Consider the following 19,520-nt stretch of genomic DNA (forward strand, 5'->3'; position numbering starts at 1 on the left):
TATCATAGGCATTTTAAACTCTTAAAATCTGACACCTATTGGTTATAATGCTTTTGCTAAAATAGGAAATTACCAAACAAAAATAATTTGGCTTTTTTTCTTATTTATGCATTTTCCCCTTTTAACTAGTAGATTTATGCTTGTAGTGAGAAGATACTGTACTTTAGGTATTTTGTGTGGGAGGTTTGGATGAGAAACTCCCCTTCCCTGGAAGACTCATTAAAAATAATAATACAAATTTATATTTATCTTGACTAGAGTTCTGAAATTATTTCCTTTCTCCACTATCAGAGGTAAAGGAGGACAGTAGAATTTTCTTTTTTCCTAATGATAGAAAATAATTTGTGAGAGGAGACCCTGGTTGTTGAATGTATTAGTGAGTGAATGAACGAATGAAAAAAAAACCATATTCATTATTGGGCCCAGAGATCTGTTTACTCTCAGGAAAATAGCCCATTGATTAGTTTTCTCAAATTTTAATTTGGAGTCCAGCAGCATCCTTAAAAAGTATGCAAACTCTTTTTTTTTTTTTGAGACGGAGTCTCGCTCTGTCACCCAGGCTGGAGTGCAGTGGTGTGATCTCGGCTCACTGCAAGCTCTGCCTCCTGGGTTCACGCCATTCTCCTGTCTCAGCCTGCCAAGTAGCTGGGGCTACAGGTGCCCGCCACCACGCCTGGCTAATTTTGTTTTTGTATTTTTAGTAGAGACGGGGTTTCATCGTGTTAGCCAGGATGATCTCGATCTCCTGACCTCGTGATCTGTCCACCTTGGCCTCCCAAAGTGCTGGGATTACAGGAGTGAGCCACCATGCCTGGCCGTATGCAAACTCTTATTTACCCCTTTAGACATAGTATCATAAAAAATAACAAATGCTCTGCACATCTTCCCTCCATCTACATCCTTGTGTACATATCTTTGGATAAAGGTCTGTAAAAGTACCACCTAGATCTTTGTAATTTTAGCACTAAATTTTAATTTTATCTTGGGCCAGTGAAGTAATGAAAGTTGAAATGTCCACTCTCCTCCTCATCTTTTGCCTACTCCAGCAACATGTTCCAATGCACTAACTGTGGTACTAAAACTGCATCTCTAGTAGTATGATTTACATAGTTTGGATGTTTGTTCCCTCCAAATCTCACGCTGAAATGTGATCTGCATTGTTGGAGGTGGGGCCTGGTGGGAGGTGTTTGGGTCATGGGAGCAAATCCCTCATGAATGGTTTGTGCCCTGCCTGCAGTAATTAGTGGTAGTGAGTTCATGTGAGATCTGGTTGTTTAAAAACAGTGTGGCACCTCTCCCCTCTCTTTCCTGCTCCCTCTCTCACCATGTAATATGCCTGCCTCACCTTCACTTTTCACCATAACTGGAAGCCTCCTTAGACTGTCACCAGGAGAAGATGCCAGTGCCATGCTTCTCATACAACCTGCAGAACCATGAGCCAAAATAAACCTCTTTTCTTTATAAATTACACAGTCTTAGGTATTCCTTTATAGCCATGCAGAATGAACTAATACAGAAAATTGATACCAAGGAGGAGGTGTTGCTATAAAGGTACTTGAAGATGTGGAAGCAGCTTTGGAACTGGGTAATGGGCAGAGGTTGAAAGAGTTAGGAAGGCTCAGAAGAAGACAGGAAAAAAAGGAAAAGTTTGGAACTTTTGAGAGACTGATTGAACGGCTGTGATTGAAATGCTGATAGTGATATGGACAGCAAAGTCCAGGCTGATGAAGTCTCAGTTGGAAATGAGAAATATATTGGGAACTGGAGCAAACGTCACCCTTGTTATACTCTAGCAAAGAGCTTGACTGCCTTGTGTCCATGCCATAAGGCTTTGTGTAAGGTTAAACTTGAGAGTGATGACCTAGGGTATCTGGCAGAAGAAATTTCTAAGCAGCAAAGCATTCAAGAAACAGCATGGCTGCTTCTAACAACATAGAATCAGATATAGTAGCAAAGAAATGACAAAGTTGGAACTTATATTTAAAAGGAAAGTAAAGTGTAAAAATCTTGGAAAAGTCAAAACCTGGCTTTGTGGCAGAGAAGGAAAGATCATTATCAGGGAAAGAATCTAAGACAGTATGGAGGAACCACTTTCTAGAGAGATTAACATAACTAAAAGTGCTAACATCCAAAACAATAGGAAAAGGGCCTTGAAGGCGTCTCAGAAGGCTTGGAGACAGCCCCTTCCATCCCAGGCCCAGAGGTCGAGGAGGAAAGAATGGTTTCAGGGGCCAGGCCCAGGACCCTGCTGCTGTGCTCAGTCTCTGGACACTGCTCCCCCAATCTTGGCCTCTCTGGCTCCAGTCTTGGCTCAAAGGGCCTCAGGTGCAGCTCAGGCAGCCACTTCAGAGAGTGCAAACCATAAACCATGGCAGCCTCCATATGGTGTTAAGCTTGCAGGTACACAGAATGCAAGAATGAAGAAGGCTTGGCAGCTTCCACTTAGATTTCAGAGGATATATGGGAAAGCACAGGTGTTCAGACAGAAGCCTACTTCAGGGATAGATCCCATGCAGAGAGCCTCTATGAGGGAAGTGCTGAGAAGAAATGTAGGGTTGGAACCCTGACTCGGAGTCCTCACCAGGACATGTTCTAGTGGAATCATGAGAATGGGGCTGCCATCCTCCAGACCCAAGAATTGTAGAGCAACCAGCAGCTTGTACCCTGAGCCTAGAAAAGCCACAGGCACTCAACTCCAACCCATGAGAACAGTTATGAGAGCTGTGCCCTACAAAGCCTCAAGAGCAGAGCTGCCCAAGGCCTTGGAAGCTCACCTCTTGCACCAGTGTGTCCTGGATGTGGGACATGTATAGTCGAAGGAGATTACTTTGGAGCTTCAAGGTCTAATGTCTGCCCTGTTGAGTTTCAGACTTGTGTGGGCCCTGTGACCTCTTTCTTTTGGCCTGTTTCTCCCTTTTGCAACAAGAATGTTTATGCAATGCCTGTACCACCTTTGTATCTTGGAAGTAAATGACTTATTTTTTATTTTACAGGCTTATAGGTGGAAGAAACATGTCTTGAGTCTCAGATGAGACTTGCGGCTTTGGACTTTGAGTTCACACTGGAACCAATTAAGACTTTGAGAAAGACTATTAGGAAGGGATAATTGTATTTTGCATTGTGAGAAGGACATGAGATTTGGGGGACCGGGGGAAGAATGATATACTTTGGATGTTTGTCTTCTCCAAATCTCATGTTGAAATGTGATCCCCAGTGTTGGAAGTGAAGCCTGGTGAGAGGTGTTACGGTCATGGGGGCAGATCTCTCATGAATGGCTTGGTGCCTACCCCACAATAATGAGTGGCAATGAGTTTACCTGAGGTCTGGTTGTTTAAAAAGAGTGTGGCATCTCTCCCCTCTCTCTCTCATTCCCTTTCTTGCCACGTGATAGGTCTGCACCCCCTTGGCCTTCTGCCATGATTGGAAGCTTCCTTAGGCCCTTACAAGAAGCAGATGCTAGCACCATGCTTCCTGTACAGCCTGCAGAACTGTGAACCAAAATAAACCTCTTTTCTTTATAAATTATACAGTCTCAGGTATTCCTTTAATAGGCAGGCAAATGGACTAACACAATGATCTTCAAGATTTTTTGTGTGTAGTTAAGTTTAAGTTTACTATTGGAATTCATCCTTTGTACAGTAATTAGTAGCAATGCAGAATTCTGCTTGCCACTTTTTAGAACATTAAGTTATTATGGTAATAATTTACCTGAATACCATGATAGATAATAAATTGAGATCATAACAATCAAAATATTGCCAATTATTGAATATCTTCTATATTTCAGATATTCTATTAGGCAATTTATTTATATTAGAATCCAACTTTCACCATAACTCTAAGAAGTAGATATTATACCAAATTTGTATATGCTTAAAGTAATTGTTATTGTTTTAACTAGGCCACTGAAATTACTTCAAGGGAAGAGTTTTCTAAAGAGTAATTGGCCGGGGGCGGTGGCTCACGCCTGTAATCCCAGCACTTTGGGAGGCCAAGGCGGGCGGATCATGAGGTTAGGAGATCGAGACCATCCTGGCTAACACGGTGAGACCCCGTCTCTACCAAAAATACAAAAAATTAGCCTGGCGTGGCGGCGGGCGCCTGTAGTCCCAGCTGCTCGGGAGGCTGAGGCAGGAGAATGGCGTGAACCCAGGAGGCGGAGCTTGCAGTGAGCCGAGATCGCGCCACGGCACTCCAGCCTGGGCGACAGAGCAAGACTCTGTCTCAAAAAAAAAAAAAAAAAAAAAAAAAAAAATCATCAAGCTGGGTGCGATGACTCACACCTGTAATCCCAGCACTTTGGGAAGCTGAGGCAGTAGGATTGCTTGAGGTCAGCAGTTGGAGGCTGTAGAGAGCTATGATCACACCACTGCACTCCAGCCTAGACTACGGAGAGAGAGAAGCTCAGGTACAGCTAGTAACTACTGAAATTTTCATAATGCCCGATTCTGGACTGGGTGTTCTGCATACCGTTTTTCACTTATTCCTCACACAGTCCTATGAGGCGTTATTATTCCCACATTTTAGACAAAGAAACTGAGGCTTAGACAAATTTAGTATCTCACCCAAAGTTACACAGTTAGTCGGTGTGAACATAAACCTTTCTAATCCTAGTGTCAAACTGCTTTGCTACTATGCTACACAGTCTCTCCAGTATATCATGGAATTTAGTACATGATAAAAGTAGCATTTTAAATCAGCCAGTGGAAAAACAATACGTTATTCAAGAAGTGGTGCAGGGCTAACTTTATAAAATTGTGGGAAAATTAAACTGAATATTTACTTCAATCATACGAAGATAAATTCCAGATGGGATCAAATATATAAATACAAAAAATGAATCCATAAATATCCTCAAAGAAAATTAGCATGGATATTTTTATATTCTTGGGAAGGTTGCTCTCAGTATGACAAGAAGACCAGGAATCATAAAAGGTTGATAAAAGGTTGATAATCATAAAAGGTTGATAAAAGGTTGATAATGACTATGAAATGTCTTAAACTTTTGAATGCAAAATATATTTTAAACCATTTAAAAGCCAACTAGCATACTAAGAAAATATTCACAACATATATGCTAAACAAAGTATTAATGATCTTAATATATACAGAACCCTTTAAATCAATAAGAAAATAACACTCTAGTAGCAAAGTGGGTAAAGTTTATGAACAATAACCTCACAAGAGGAGAAACACAAATAGTCAAAAAACATTGTAATGATTCAAGGAAGGCAAATTTAAAAAGAGAGATAGCAATTTTCACCTCTCTGACTGGAAAAGATTAATATTTTGTGTTAACAATGGTTTAGGAAAGTGAATAGCTCATAATGTAAATTGCTAATCATATCATTGAATCAACAGTAAAAAAAAGTGGGCACCTTAATAATAATTCCACTTTGAAAATTTTAAATTACAAAAATAGACAAAAATAAATCTATAAGATATATATATATAATACTCAAATAGATTTATTTCAGCATTATTTGTTGTAGAGGAAAATTGGAAACAACATAAATGTCTATCATGAAGACATTTCTGTTAGACATGATAGTATATGGATACAGTGGAATACTATAAACTATTAGAAATAATGCTGCAAAGCTATATTTATGAGCATGGAAATATGTTCATGACATTTGAGTCAAAAATGCAAGCTACAAACCGGCTGTGAAAAATCATATGTGAATACCAAAATATATATAAAGAAAAGCCCAGATGGTTAGTCAATAAAACAATCACAGCATTACAGTGGTTTTTATTTTTAAAAATTATTTATTGTATCTAAATTTTTTGTTTGTTTGTTTTTTGATGTCTTATGTTTACTATTGGAAGAGTAAGGAAGCTATTTTCCTTGTGGGAAACTGCTGGAAAGACATTCATGCATGGGCTGGAACTAATGAAGTGGAAATGGAAAGGAGGCAATGCTGAGACCAGTACTGCCCAGGCTTCCTCCAGGCTGTGCAGTCTCGGGCCATCTCTGCTCCTGCTGGGCAACCACTCTGTCCTCTTTTTTATGGCTCACATATTTTGCCCTAACATTACTTTGGCTTACACATGGCTTTGGCTGGTTGTGATCCACAGCATCCTGGTGCCATTTCAGAATTTATGTTAACCGGCTCATGGACTTAACTGCTCTCTGGGAATTTCTTCTTACTTAAAATCACTGAGAAAAGAAATCTGAATGATCATAGCCATCATTTTTTCCCTTCAATCTAGGCCATGTCAAATGTTATTGGAAGGCATATGACTTAATCATCCTTGGCTCAGGTGCTCACTTCATACAATTACCTGAGGCAGATTAGAGTATCATGATACACAAGTCACCCAGGCCAGCTCTCAACCAGGGACTAGGAGCAAGGCCAATGCCCCTACAATGGCTTCCTAGAAGGCAAGCAGGAAGAAATGATCAACTCTCCATACACTTGGCAATTAAAACTATCATATAGTGACTGTATTTACTTCCTATGACTATTGATTTAATAATTTTAAAAGCTGGTAGTATGCACAGCCAAGGAAATAATCAACTAAATGAACATACATCTACTGAATAGGAGAAAATATTTGCAAACTACCTATCTGACAAGGGATTATTAACCAGATTATATAAGGAGCTCAGATAACTCAACTGTTAAAAACAAACAAACAAAAAAAAACCTACAAATAGGCTGGGTGCAATGGCTCACACCTGTAATCCCAGCACTTTTGGAGGCCAATGGATCACTCGAGGTCAGGAGTTCAAGACCAGCCTGGCCAACATGGTGAAACCCCTTCTCTACTAAAAATACAAAAATTAGCCAGGCATGGTGGCAGCCACCTGTAATCTCAGCTACTCAGGAGGCTGAGACAGGAGAATTGATTGAACCCAGAAAGCGGAGGTTGCAGTGAGCTGAGATTACATCACTGCACTCCAGCCTGGGCAACAGAGCAAGACTCTGTCTCAACAAAATGAAACAAAAACCCTCACAAATAATCTGATTAGAAAACAGGCAAAAGATCTGAACAGACCTTTCTCTGAAGAAGACATACAAATGGCCAAAGGTATATGAAAAAAATGCTCAACATCGCTAATCATCAGATAAATGCAAATCAAAACCACAATGGAATATCATCTTACCCTAGTCAAAATGGCTTGCATCAAAATGACAGGCAATAACAGATGTTGACAAGGATGTGGAGAAAGGGGAACCCTTGTACACTCTTGGTGAGAATGTAAATTAATACAGCCACGATGGAGAACAGTATGGAGGTTCCTCAGAAAACTAAAAATAGAAGCACTGTATAATCTAGCAATTCCGTTACTGAGCATATATCCAAAAGAAAGGAAATCAATATATCAAAGAGATATCTGCACTCCCATGTTTATTGCAACACTATTCATAATTGCCAAAATATGGAATCAGCTTAAGTGCCCATCAACAAAAGAATGGATTCAGAAAATGTGGTACACATATACAATGAGGTATTATCCAGCCATAAAGAAAAAGAACAGAATCCTGTCATTTGCAGCAACATGGATGGAACTGGAGGCCATTATGTTAAAATAAACCAGGCACAGAAAGACAAATATGACATGTTCTCACTCACATGTGGGAGCTAAAAAAGTAAAACTTATGAGCATGAAGAGTGAAATGGTGGTTACCAGAAGCTGGGAAGGGTAGGGACAGTGGTGCATGCAGGGAACAAAAAGAATATAAATGATTTTATTACCACTGAACTGTACACTTAAAAATGGTAAAGTTGGGCCAGGCACGGTGACTCACGCCTGTAATCCCAGCACTTTGGGAGGCCAAGGCGGGCAGATCACTTGAGGTCAGGAGTTCAAAACCAGCCTGGCCGACATAGTGAAACCTCATCTCTACTAAAAATACAAAAAAAATAGCTGGGTGTGGTGGCACGCACCTGTAATCCCAGCTACTTGGGAGGCTGAGCCAGAAGAATCGCTTGAGCCCAGGAGGCAGAGGTTGCAGTGAGCCGAGATTGTGCCACTGCACTCCATCCCGGCGACAGTGCGAGACTCTGTCTCAAAAAACAAAAAACAAAAAACAAAAAAACAAAAAACAAAAAACAAAAAAACAAAAAAAATAAAGTTGTAAATTATACATCTATATTTTACCTCAATAAAAAAGAAAAATAGTAGTGGGGAAAAAACATGGAAAAACAACAGAATTTCCACTGTGTGACTGTAACATCAGAAATCTGGAAAGCAGTGGAAATAAGACCATATTAAATAGGGAAACCTATTTTTCTCAGCTTAGGAAAAGTTAGGCATTGAAATAACCAAATAACAATAGTAAATTTGACCTTCAGGTGCATAATAAATACCCACATCATTGAGCACTCAATGCTGTGCATTTTTAAAAGCCATTGAGAAACTCTTCACAGCATAGGCAAGATGATACATTTTGGCTTCAAGAAATGTAATATGTAAATCTTTATGAAACTAAACATCAAAGAAGATAGGAAAATAGCGTTTAGGATTATAATTTGAATAATGTAGTCTAAATCTTTTGGGTAAAAATTTATAGCAATATTAATTTTTCCATGTTGTACCAATTTAAAAGTTCGAATTACTTATACATTCTAAATGGCAATGATCTGCATTGTCCAATTATTATGACTTACACTGTGGCTCCAAATATCTTATTACAAGTCACGAATCTTACTGATTCATAAACCAAGATAAGAAATTTAAGTAAAGATTTTGCCCCAATTTATAAATTTGATCATTTCCTTGAACAAAGCAAAATCAAATCTTGTGTATTTATCCATGGTGCTAATTTGCATGGCCAAAGTCAATAAGGCTGTGAAAACTCCCTCAGCAAATAGAACAAATGTAGACACTCCCTTATAAGGCCAATGTTTCAGACCAAATGTGAGAGTTAGATTCCATGATGTTACTCCTTTTCAATTACATTTATAAAAGGTTTTAATGCAAGTGAACATCATACTATGTTGTCATTCTATTATTTCAAAACCATGATTAAAATTCCCAATGTGTCTTGGAGTATGCCAGCACTAGGGATAAAGATTAAAAGATACGACTCCTAATTTGAAGGGATTGAAGGTTTAGTAGTGGAGACAGACAAACAATAGATCATTACATTATGTGCTGTTCTAGAAAAGAGCTCAGAATGTTACAGGAGGCCTGTTCCTTACTTCTCTTCTCAATCTACTTGGGAATCACCTATACACTAATATTCTTGTGAACATTCAAGTGTTTCAATATCCTGGTTTTGAGTGTCTTCTCCAGGTAGAGCTATAACACGTTTTTTGGAATTAATACATAATCTACACACAAGCCCTTAGGCATAATTTCTATTGATATGAAACATGACTTCAAATTCTTGCCAAACAATACTTCTGTAGTGTTTCTTGCTCGATGAGAACTGTTGTATTGAGTTCTGACAGCAATAAAGGTGTTTCATCAATCCATCTCATGAAATAGTGGTACCCATCTAATGCAACCAACCAAACACTTTATAAAGTTTAATATTCTCATTTCATTTCCAAACACTCACTAAATACATGGGATTTTTTTTTAACACACACATTGTTGATTTTCTGTGTAGGGTAAAAAGTATGTGCCTTATTCAAGTAATTGGTATTCAATCTCCTCCACTCATCTTGTTTAAAATTCCTTCTTTTCCCTACTTTCTAATATCAACTTACAAGTCATTTTGTAGTGCCTTGGGTCGTCTTGTTTTGTAGATAAAAATCACTTAATACCAAAAGAAAAAAAAAGGAAAAAAAAAGTGAATTGATATATGAGCTAAACATTTCCTTGATGGGCAATGAAAAAAACTAAGGAATTTGCTTGATGATCCGTTTCATTTCCTAGTTATACAACTTAGAAAAAGATAACCTTCCAAAGAATCCACTGAGAAAGTGCTCTTCTAGCCTAATTGTGGGATTTAAATTTCAATTAAAATTGGACTTTTCTCCACACAGTCTGCAACTGAGAATGAGTCTGGAATCTGTCTTTTTAAGGTGGGACTACAAGCCAGCAAACTCACCCTGCAAGAGAAAAATGGGAGGAATGAAAATTCTCAATCTTCAGAAAATGTGTTACTATGCTTTCAGACAAATATCATATAGAAAAGGTACATGATATCTTCAAGTATATAAAAATACAGTTTATAGCCACTTGTTTCAACCCAGATAATAGAAATCTAGTTAGACCATGGAAAATAAATAGGTTTCTTTCAGACAGCAAAATGCTGAAAGAATGTGAATTATTAGGGAATTCAAGGCTCAATATTAACTTCCATGTTGTGACTTGTGTAGTAGATAAAATGATCCTGATTTGAATGCAGATTTTTTTCTTCCTTCTCCTTCTCCTCCTCTCTTAACACTCCCTTTGGTTTGATGAGAGAATGTGAGAATGAGTTCATGGTTTCAACTGTGCTCCGTGTCTACCCTTATTTTGTTTTTAAGCCTGGGACAATACTCACTTACCCACCAGAAGGAAGGTTGGTGTCTGATTAAAATAGTCTCATTACTAAATCTTCTTTTTAAATGGAATTGTTATTTGCTGACTAGAGTTAGTTACCATCATCTTCAGAATGAAGGAATTCTTAAGTATTCTGATTGGAAACCTAATAAGGTAGAATAAAAATATCTTTGACCTACATGCTCCTCTGAAACATTTTCAACTGCATTGACAGGAAGTGTAATAGCAAATTGAATCAGTAAAGAAGTTCTTACAGGGAGTTTTAAAATGTTTACTAAGGCTCAGCGAGGTAGCTCACTCCTGTAATCCCATCACTTTGGGAGATCGAAGTGGGTGGATCGCTTGAGGCCAGGAGCTTGAGAACAGCCTGGACAACGTGGTGAAACCCCGTCTCTACTAAAAAAATACAAAAATTAGCCAGTCGTGGCAGTGTGCACCTGTAATCCCAGCTACTCAGGAGGCTGAGGCAGAAGTTGTAGTGAGCTGAGATCGCGGCACTGCACTCCAGTCTGGGTGACAGAGCAAGACTGTCTCAAAAAAAAAAAAAAAAAAAAAAAAAAAAAAGTGTTACCTAAAGCCCTTGTGGGGGAGGGTCCTGGGTCCATGGTCCTCAGATCCGTTGCTCACTCTTGCTGTGCTGTGCTCTGCTCCTGAGCTTGCTCCTGATACTTTTGCAAGCAACATTTCCCAGGTGCAGATATCAGCTGGCTTCCACCTGGGCTCGACCAATGGGTGGCTATGATGAGATAGCTGAGGGCAGGAGAGAAAAGCCAGGGTGTTTCTCAGGACAGCTCTCTGCCTCTGGTGGCATCTTCAACAATGACTGCATATCCTCCATGGTTCTAGCTCCTGTCAGACTTGCCTGCTATTATTCCAGCTTCTCCTGAATAGTCTTGTGGCCTGGCTTCTACAATAGCGTCTTCTCTGTCTATCGAATCAATGACATCCTTTTTGTCACTAATCTCTGGATTTTCTCACTGTCATCAGCATGGTTTCTCAGGTTCTTTATCATCTGTGGAACCAGTTCCCTGCATTAAAAATCACTCGAATTAATTTCCTTTTTTCCTGGTTAGAACTTCATTGATGTAGCTTTTGTTTGTCTTTGTTGAACAAATATCCCAGGGTTGCATATTTCAGGGAAAAAAAGGCTAGGTTATACCAACAATATTGGCCGAATATTGCAAATACTCAAATCAATTCAAAAATAATAAGTTTTTTCCTTCCTAATACTAAACAGTCAGTTTAATATATTTCTTTTCTTGAATAACTGAGTAATTTTTTGATTTGTGTTGGTGTAATTTTATACCACAGTTGCTGTCTCCCCCATAGTTACCAAGGGCAAGTCTACTCAAATCACAGAATCTGGAATGAATGCCTGTTGAGCTGTCTATTGCTTCCTGGGGACTTTTTGGCCTCGATCATACCACTGGACATATTGCATATACAGATGGATCATGTTGGCTGTTCAAAAAATTTGAAATGGTGGTATTTACTGTGAGTTTATTAAGAAAAGGATGGAGAAGAGAGGAGATGACAGAGGAGGAGAAGAAAGAAAGAGAAAAGAAAAAACGCACCTTGAAACGCATGGGTATTATGAAGCCTGGCTCCATTAGGAACTTCTAATTTGGGCAAGTCATTCTGCCACTTTGAAACTCACCTTAACATGATGGAATTTGCATAAGTTCAGATAACTCAAAATTCAGTTTAAACACTAAGGACTATTTATTATCTCAGATAACAAAATGTCCCACGTGGAGCTGCTCCAAGTTGTCCAGGTTTGGTAATGCAGAGCTCAGTGGCATCACTAAAGTCCAGGTTCTTACAGTTTATTCTTTACCCTCCTGAACTCTGCAGTTACAGAGTTCAAGGCAGCACATGCAGCTGAGACAAAATTGAGCAGATGAGGCCATACCTTCTTTGAGTCTCTTTTTTATGAATGTAAGACCTTTTCTTAGGACTACTACAAGTGACTTTTGAAGTTGGAATGAATCACTCTGAAATTTGGACATATTTTAGAAGTAATTTTAATTGTTATTTTCGATGATCAATCATAGGGAATAAAAATGATATAAAAGTTTCTGATCAAAATCAGAATTCTCAGAAAGCATACCAAGGAAAACACACCTTTCTATTTTTAAACATGGGTTCATACATAGAGAATGGTTTGGAATTTTTTCCCCTGGGAAATATAAATAATTACAAAAGTTTGATGAGCACTTACCATATGCCAGGCACTGGGGCAAGCACTTTAATTCCTCCTTACAACTACTTAATGAGATGGGTACTATTAATATCATCCCATTGTGCAGATGAGAAATTTGAGGTACTGGGAGGTTAAATAATTTTGCTGCTATCCCTCAGCTGTTAAATTTGGCAGCAAACGAGGATTTTTAACTCAAGGGGTTTAACAGCAGAATCCTTGCCTCCAAAGCCATAGGGAGACCAATAGACATTTTATCCAGAATTCACCCAAACAAAACTGTCAGGACATTACGGATTTTGCAGTAGTTCTTTGCAGCTGCTTTGAAACATCATGATTATTACGGGCTTTCTTCAAAAATCCATTTGCTTCTAGCATGTACAAAAGTGAGCACAGTCATCCCTTAGTATACTCAGGGGATTGGTTCCAGGATTCTCTGTGTATACCTAAATCCTCGAAAACTCAAAGTCTGCAGTCTGCCCTGCCAAAATATAATATATACAGAAAATGTCAGCTTTTGGTATATGCAGGTTTTGCACCCCCGACACTATATTTTTCCCTCCGTGTTTAGTTGAAAAAAATTAACCTATAGCTAGACCCATACAGTCCAAACTCATGTTGTTCAAGGGTCGACTGTGTATATATTTTAAAAATTCCCTAATTCAGTATCCACTTACGTTGTTCTTTAGTTCAGTGTTTCTCAAATGTTAATGTGCCCAGCAATACCTGGGGATTCTGTCAAATGCAGATTCTGATTCAGGAGCTGTGAGGAGGGAGCTAACAAGCTCCACAGAGATGCCCATGCTGCTGGTCTGAGGATTACAATCAGAATAGAAGAGCATTTAATGACCTTTTATATGGTGGTGGTGGTGATCTTGCTATGTGCTAGAATCAGCTTCTACTGGATTGTGAGAGCCAACTGCCTAATTTTCAGGAGTCTTGGGAGTTTATTGTTAAGCACAGTCAATTAACAATTAATTTATATAACCTGACAATGAAGCAAACTGTATTAAAAACAAAGGCAATAAATGCTCAACCTCATTATTTACTAATTACTTTACTACGTTTCTCAATTACTGACACTCTTGATGCCATTACATAGTGTCCTACTGCACGGTTCTTAACAACTCTGCATTAAGTGATGTCATATTGAAAGCCTGAAATTGATCATGGTGGGACTATTGCACCATGAAAATGGGAAAATGCTACACATCACAACTTTTGTCCCCCCACCACCCCCACCCCGTAGAGAGCCTGTTGTTAAAACATTTACTATCACACTCCTCTGGTGAACCTATGTTGCATTTATATCTTAGGTTTACTGATTTTTTTTTTTTCTAAGCTGGTTGTTATTCCAAAACACAGAATTAGTTTCATGGAGCTATCTTTGTCTGATTTTATAGACTGGGTGAGGGTGTGAGGGAAGGTCTTTGAGTTTCAGTTTGTGAGTTAGCTGAGCTGTAGCTCCTGGGCGTACATATCAGCGCTCTTGTTTTGGGAAGGAATACCCTTGGAGCTCATTTGTACATGTCTTTCAGGCTAGTTACTCAAAAGAGAGAAGAGAGTACAGCCTGTGTATGCTCACACATAAGTTGCTATATATATGAAATGTCAACTAGCTCTATTGTTTGGACTCGACCATCCCCTCGTTACAGTCATTTGTTCTGCGTGGTCTGGGCACAGTTTCATATTTTGCTTTTGGCAGCTGAGAGCCATTATTGGGCCCCACAACATCTGTTTCAACAACAGAGGGTCCCTGGTCAGAAAAACTAATTAAAAAAGGAACCCAAAACAAAAAGTCATAACTTATGTTGTACAGTATATATAGAGTAAACATGGTTACCAGCAAAAGAAAGAAAACCCTTTCATATGGTTGGAGTTATTTACAAAAGTACGACAAGCGATGAAAGACTTGAGCCATATTTTGGGTTTGAGGCTGCAGGAGAGGATGCTAACTAGCCAGCTTCCCTGATGTGGGATGCTTTGCAAGGGCTGTGCTAATTGGCAAGATCATTCTCTGGTATGATCAACTGTATGAATAACAAAATATAATGGGTTCCAAAACATTCACTCAGCCCTTCTGATTCATTCTTCCATCAAATTTTCACTCATCAAGATATAAGTTCAAAGTCCTGGTGATTTCCTGGAAGGCTAAATTGTTTTTCCTAACCTGGCAGGAGCAAGGGCAGTGGTGTTTACATTGAGCTGATGAAATGCAAGTAATAGACAAAACATAGAGAGATATGGGACCAGGAACCTGTAAAAAATCCATCTTTTTTTTTTCCTTCAGTTTGCTTCCCAAGTTGAAAGATAATGGGAAAAACTCAAAACCTCTTTTCTTCCTTTCACATCTACAGGAACATGCTTTCTACTCTTTTATTATGAATAGAGCCTCCTCAGTGATGATTGAAATGATTTTTGTGTGTATGTACCTGCTTTTGAGAAACAACCTTTTCCCTCTTAGGACTATGAATATTTAGAAGCAAATCAATGGCTAATGCTAAATCTAGCGTTTTAAAAAAATCATCAATAAATGTTCCTTCTATAAACATTTTCTTTTCTACAGGGGCTGAAGCAGGGTTGAGCCATGTTGGCAATTGTGCTCAATTCTATTTTCAGCCTCTTAGCCTCAAAGAACAGCTGCACAAGTGCTGGGACCGGTGGGGAATACAGCCCACCTGGTTCCATACTTTTCTTCCCACCCAGATGAAAATTTTAGTCTCTTAGTTGCTAACAAGACAACTACCCATTTCTATGGTTGACTATCTCTATCCCAGGTACTTTTGAAACTGGGTATGCTACTAAGTTAATTTAGTAGTGGCCTCTCACACTCATTTTGTGTTTAATGGTGTGAATCAGTGTGATTCCCAGGCAGTAGTGCATGTACATTAAGGATGTAGGCTGTAGCTAAACTGCATGGGTTTGGGTCCCAGGTCTGACTCTTATTAGTTGTGTGACTTTGGATAAAATGATAATTTGTTTGTTGTTTTAATACAATCAGTGATATAGAGCTTGCACTATTGTATCATGCACTATCTAGGGACCTTATAGATAGTAAATCATGTCATGTTCACACCCTGGAGAGAGATCTTTGATCACTCTCCATTTTTCAGATGAGGAAACTGAGGTACAAAAGATAGAAGGGCATATTAACTAAGAATGTGGGCTCTGTAGTGTTGTTACCTGAGTTTGAATTCTAGATTTGCCACTTCCTGGCTATGCCTAACCTCAGGCCACAAAATAGCATACCCACCCTACTCCCATCATTCTATTCTTAGAGGGATTTTGTTTTAAAATACCAACAAAATAGGACTGATATATGATCAGAATAAATAATAAACTCTTAGAATATATGTAGCTTTTAAAACAAACCACTACATTCTCCACACTTTTCTTATTTTGTAATGTATTAGTAAAAATATTATCATAGTCTTGCACCAGTCTGGCCTGGCATTTGGGAAGGACCATCTCACTAATGTATTTCTGGAGTATCATTGTTTCTATAATTAATACTATAATATGGACAGAAATTATCAGTGTATTTTTATCATTATTGGCCCAGTGTACTAAAAAAAGAAAAAAGGGAAAAAATATCATTCAGACAAAGAAACACAAAAACCTATATAGTCTTATTTGGGAAACTAATGGTACATATTACAGAACTTTCATAATATATTTGGAGAATTTTAAATTTAGTGATTCCAAAAAACATGGATTCATGCCATAAATTACCATTCCCTCAGTTCTGAATATTGCAGAGCACGTCTTTGAGCAAACATAGCGTATCTGGGACCGCAGTAGTTCGCTCTATAGGTGTGCCAATCGGTAATGATCCATGGCTGCATACCCTGCTCTGTAATACCCCTGCCGTCAGCCAACCAGAAAGCCCCAGAGACTTCTCTGGCCATCTGAAAACACTGCCATTAGAGAAGGCTCTGCCTGGCTGTTTTCTTCTCTTCCCAGAAAATATGGCCAGATTATTGCTGACCCATCTTGAGGCAACAGGAATGTGGTAATCTGTTCTTCTTCTAATGGATCTTCCATAACGTTTCCCACAAAGAATTACTAACCACTCATGACCTTCATCAAATAACAGTAAGGCTGCCCCCTTTTCCCCCAGCCATCTTTCATAATCTAAAAATATGTCAGGGTAGAATGAACTTTGTAGAGTTTCTGTTTCTCTTTTAGAAATTGACTGAGATGCAGAAATAATCTTCTTCGCCAACATTCTTAGTATTGGAACTGATTTGGTAGTTGTTGCATGTTAAATAAGTGGCATTTTTTATTCAGTCTCATTTAAAAATTGTACAAAACAGAGCAGATTATTTGTCACTTTTATTTCTCTACAGTTTTTTTAAATTTTTTAAAATTCACCGTCTTTGAATTTCTTGAATTATGCATTTATTCGTGGAGCCCTTTTTACATACATATTTAAAGGAAACGTGTGGGTTGCTCTTAAGTTCCCACTGTGGACATTCGATTGACATTTTAAAAAATTCCATTTATGCTTTGAGATTAATGGAAAAATCAGTGCTTTTAAAAACGATTTGATTTCCAAGATGTTTGCCTGCCAAAATCTGAATATAATTTAGTGTAGGTAACTCAGAGTTATGTGTAGAGGGAGTTTGGATGAATGGTTTATCAGACTCACACTCTTGTAGCCTTTGGTTTTGTGTGTTGTAGAAACGGGTTGGCAAACAACAGGACCAGTAATCATTCTGTGCTTCTCTGGTGGAGTAATATAAGCAATAGTTCATGTTTTCAGTTTCCATGTTGAGGGTAGACAGTTGAGAGCCTAACATTAACACTTCATTTTTAGACTACCTTGTTTTTACTTTGTTTGCTTTTCAGTAATAATTTTATCTCATTTCTTTATACTAAGTCACGACATTTTGAAGAGAAGGAAGATAAAGTGACAAATTCTTTGCTTCTATCGTGTTCTTTTTGGTAATAGCTTTATTGAGACACAATTCTCTATCATCCTTTAAAAATCTCTGCTCAAAGCATAACTTACTGCAGTTTGAAACTCCTGTACATTTAGCCAGTGATCTGTTCAGCTACCAGCTCTGAGATGAAAATAGGCAATAAGGCTCTGTTCCTTGGAGAACTTGCTTGTATTGAACAAAAATCTGTCTCTTTGAGGTTTTGATAATTGGAACACCATGGAACAAATCTAATCCCTTTCTCACATGACAAACCCTTATGTGAAGGCAGTGATTACAGCCTCCTGAAATCCTGCCTTGAGGTTAAGAATTTCCAATATTTTTTGTTTGCTTTTTTTTTTTTTTTGAGACAAGGTCTGTGACCCAGGCTGGAGTACAGTGGCATGATCACAGCTCACTGCAGCCTTGACCTTCCAGGCTCAACCGATCCTTTTACCTCAGCCTCTCAGCCTCCTATGTAGCTGGGACTGCATGTGTGCACCACCACAGCCAGCTGATTTTTACTTTTTTGTGGAGATGGGGTCTCCCTATGTTGCCCAGGCTGGTCTCAAATTCCTGGGCTCAAGCTGTCTTTCCTCCTCAGCCTCCCAAAGTGCTGGGATTACACAGGTGTGAGCCACCTTGCTCAGCTATCCAGTAAATATAATTTTGACCACTGTCTCTATTCCTAATTATGGTCCTCTGAATTCAGCCTCTCTTACAGCATGGCTCCCAGAAAGGAGCACAGGACCCAGGAATGTCTGATCAGAATAAAGCAGTGAAGGATGATATCTCCCTCATTCGGGGGTGCTAATTGTGTGAAGGTGCATGAATTCCTTTTGGGGAATGTTGAACTTGCCAACCACTTAATTAAACCACTAGATAGTTTTGTGTTTTTTTGTAAGCCATATTTTTCCTTTACCAAAAATATTTTATTCTGTATCACTTGACTTGCTTTGTAGCAAATGAAAATTTGCTACCTTCATCACTTCATCCTCTGATAAAAATGTGAAAAACGACAGACTTAAGAATAGAGCCCTGGCCTCCCTCCACGGTGCTATTGCTAAGTGCTGATATTTCACTTGATTGATAATCCACTTCATTGTAAAGCATCCAGGCAAGTTTTATCCATTTTGTTCATAGGACAATTTCTATTGTCTGTGAGTTACCTCCCTAAGTAATAAATGAACCTAGCAGGTACGATTTGTTTCCAGTAAACATGCTGTTTTTTTAAGTCACTATTCCTGCGTGGAACTCAATTTTCTTTACTCATAAAATGAGGCAGTTGGGCAAGAACATTCCATCTCACTAATCCCATAAACTTTAAAAATGAAGCCTGAAGAGAACCTTTTGGTTCCAGACATTCATTTAGGACCCTGGGCCACCTCAGTTCCAGCAACGGTTCATACGTGTGGCCTTATTACTGGGGCTTTCAGTTTCTAAAATTCTGTAATGCTTAGTTCTGTTATACTCTTTCGGAAAGCATTTTAATCAGGGAAAAAATTGGAAAAAGAGATAATTTCAATGGGCTAAATTTATATGCAACACAAGGTGGTAATAGCAATTCATGTTCACATTCCCATCTCAGAAATGTTGGGGGCCAGGCACGTCTCAAATTTGGATTTACATGACATCCTGAGGGAGCTACAAAATAAAACATTTCTGCCCAGAACAAACATTCATACAAAATGGAATAAATACAGACTAATAATATTGATTTCTATAGAAAAGCATGAATATTCATAGAAAGTAGAATAAAGACTGTAACGGCATGTCAGTTAACAGCAAGTTTGTTACCCACACTTATGAAAAATTTTCTATTTTCAGATTTTCTTTTGGATTTTAGAATTGTAGAGAAGGGATTGTGCACCTATATTAGTAAAATCATTGGCACATAGTGGAAACAAAAGCTCATCTTATTTATTGGTTTTTATTTTTACCAAAACAG

Source organism: Pongo pygmaeus, chromosome 5 (genome assembly GCF_028885625.2).
Source record: "Pongo pygmaeus isolate AG05252 chromosome 5, NHGRI_mPonPyg2-v2.0_pri, whole genome shotgun sequence".
Lineage (NCBI taxonomy): Eukaryota > Metazoa > Chordata > Mammalia > Primates > Hominidae > Pongo > Pongo pygmaeus.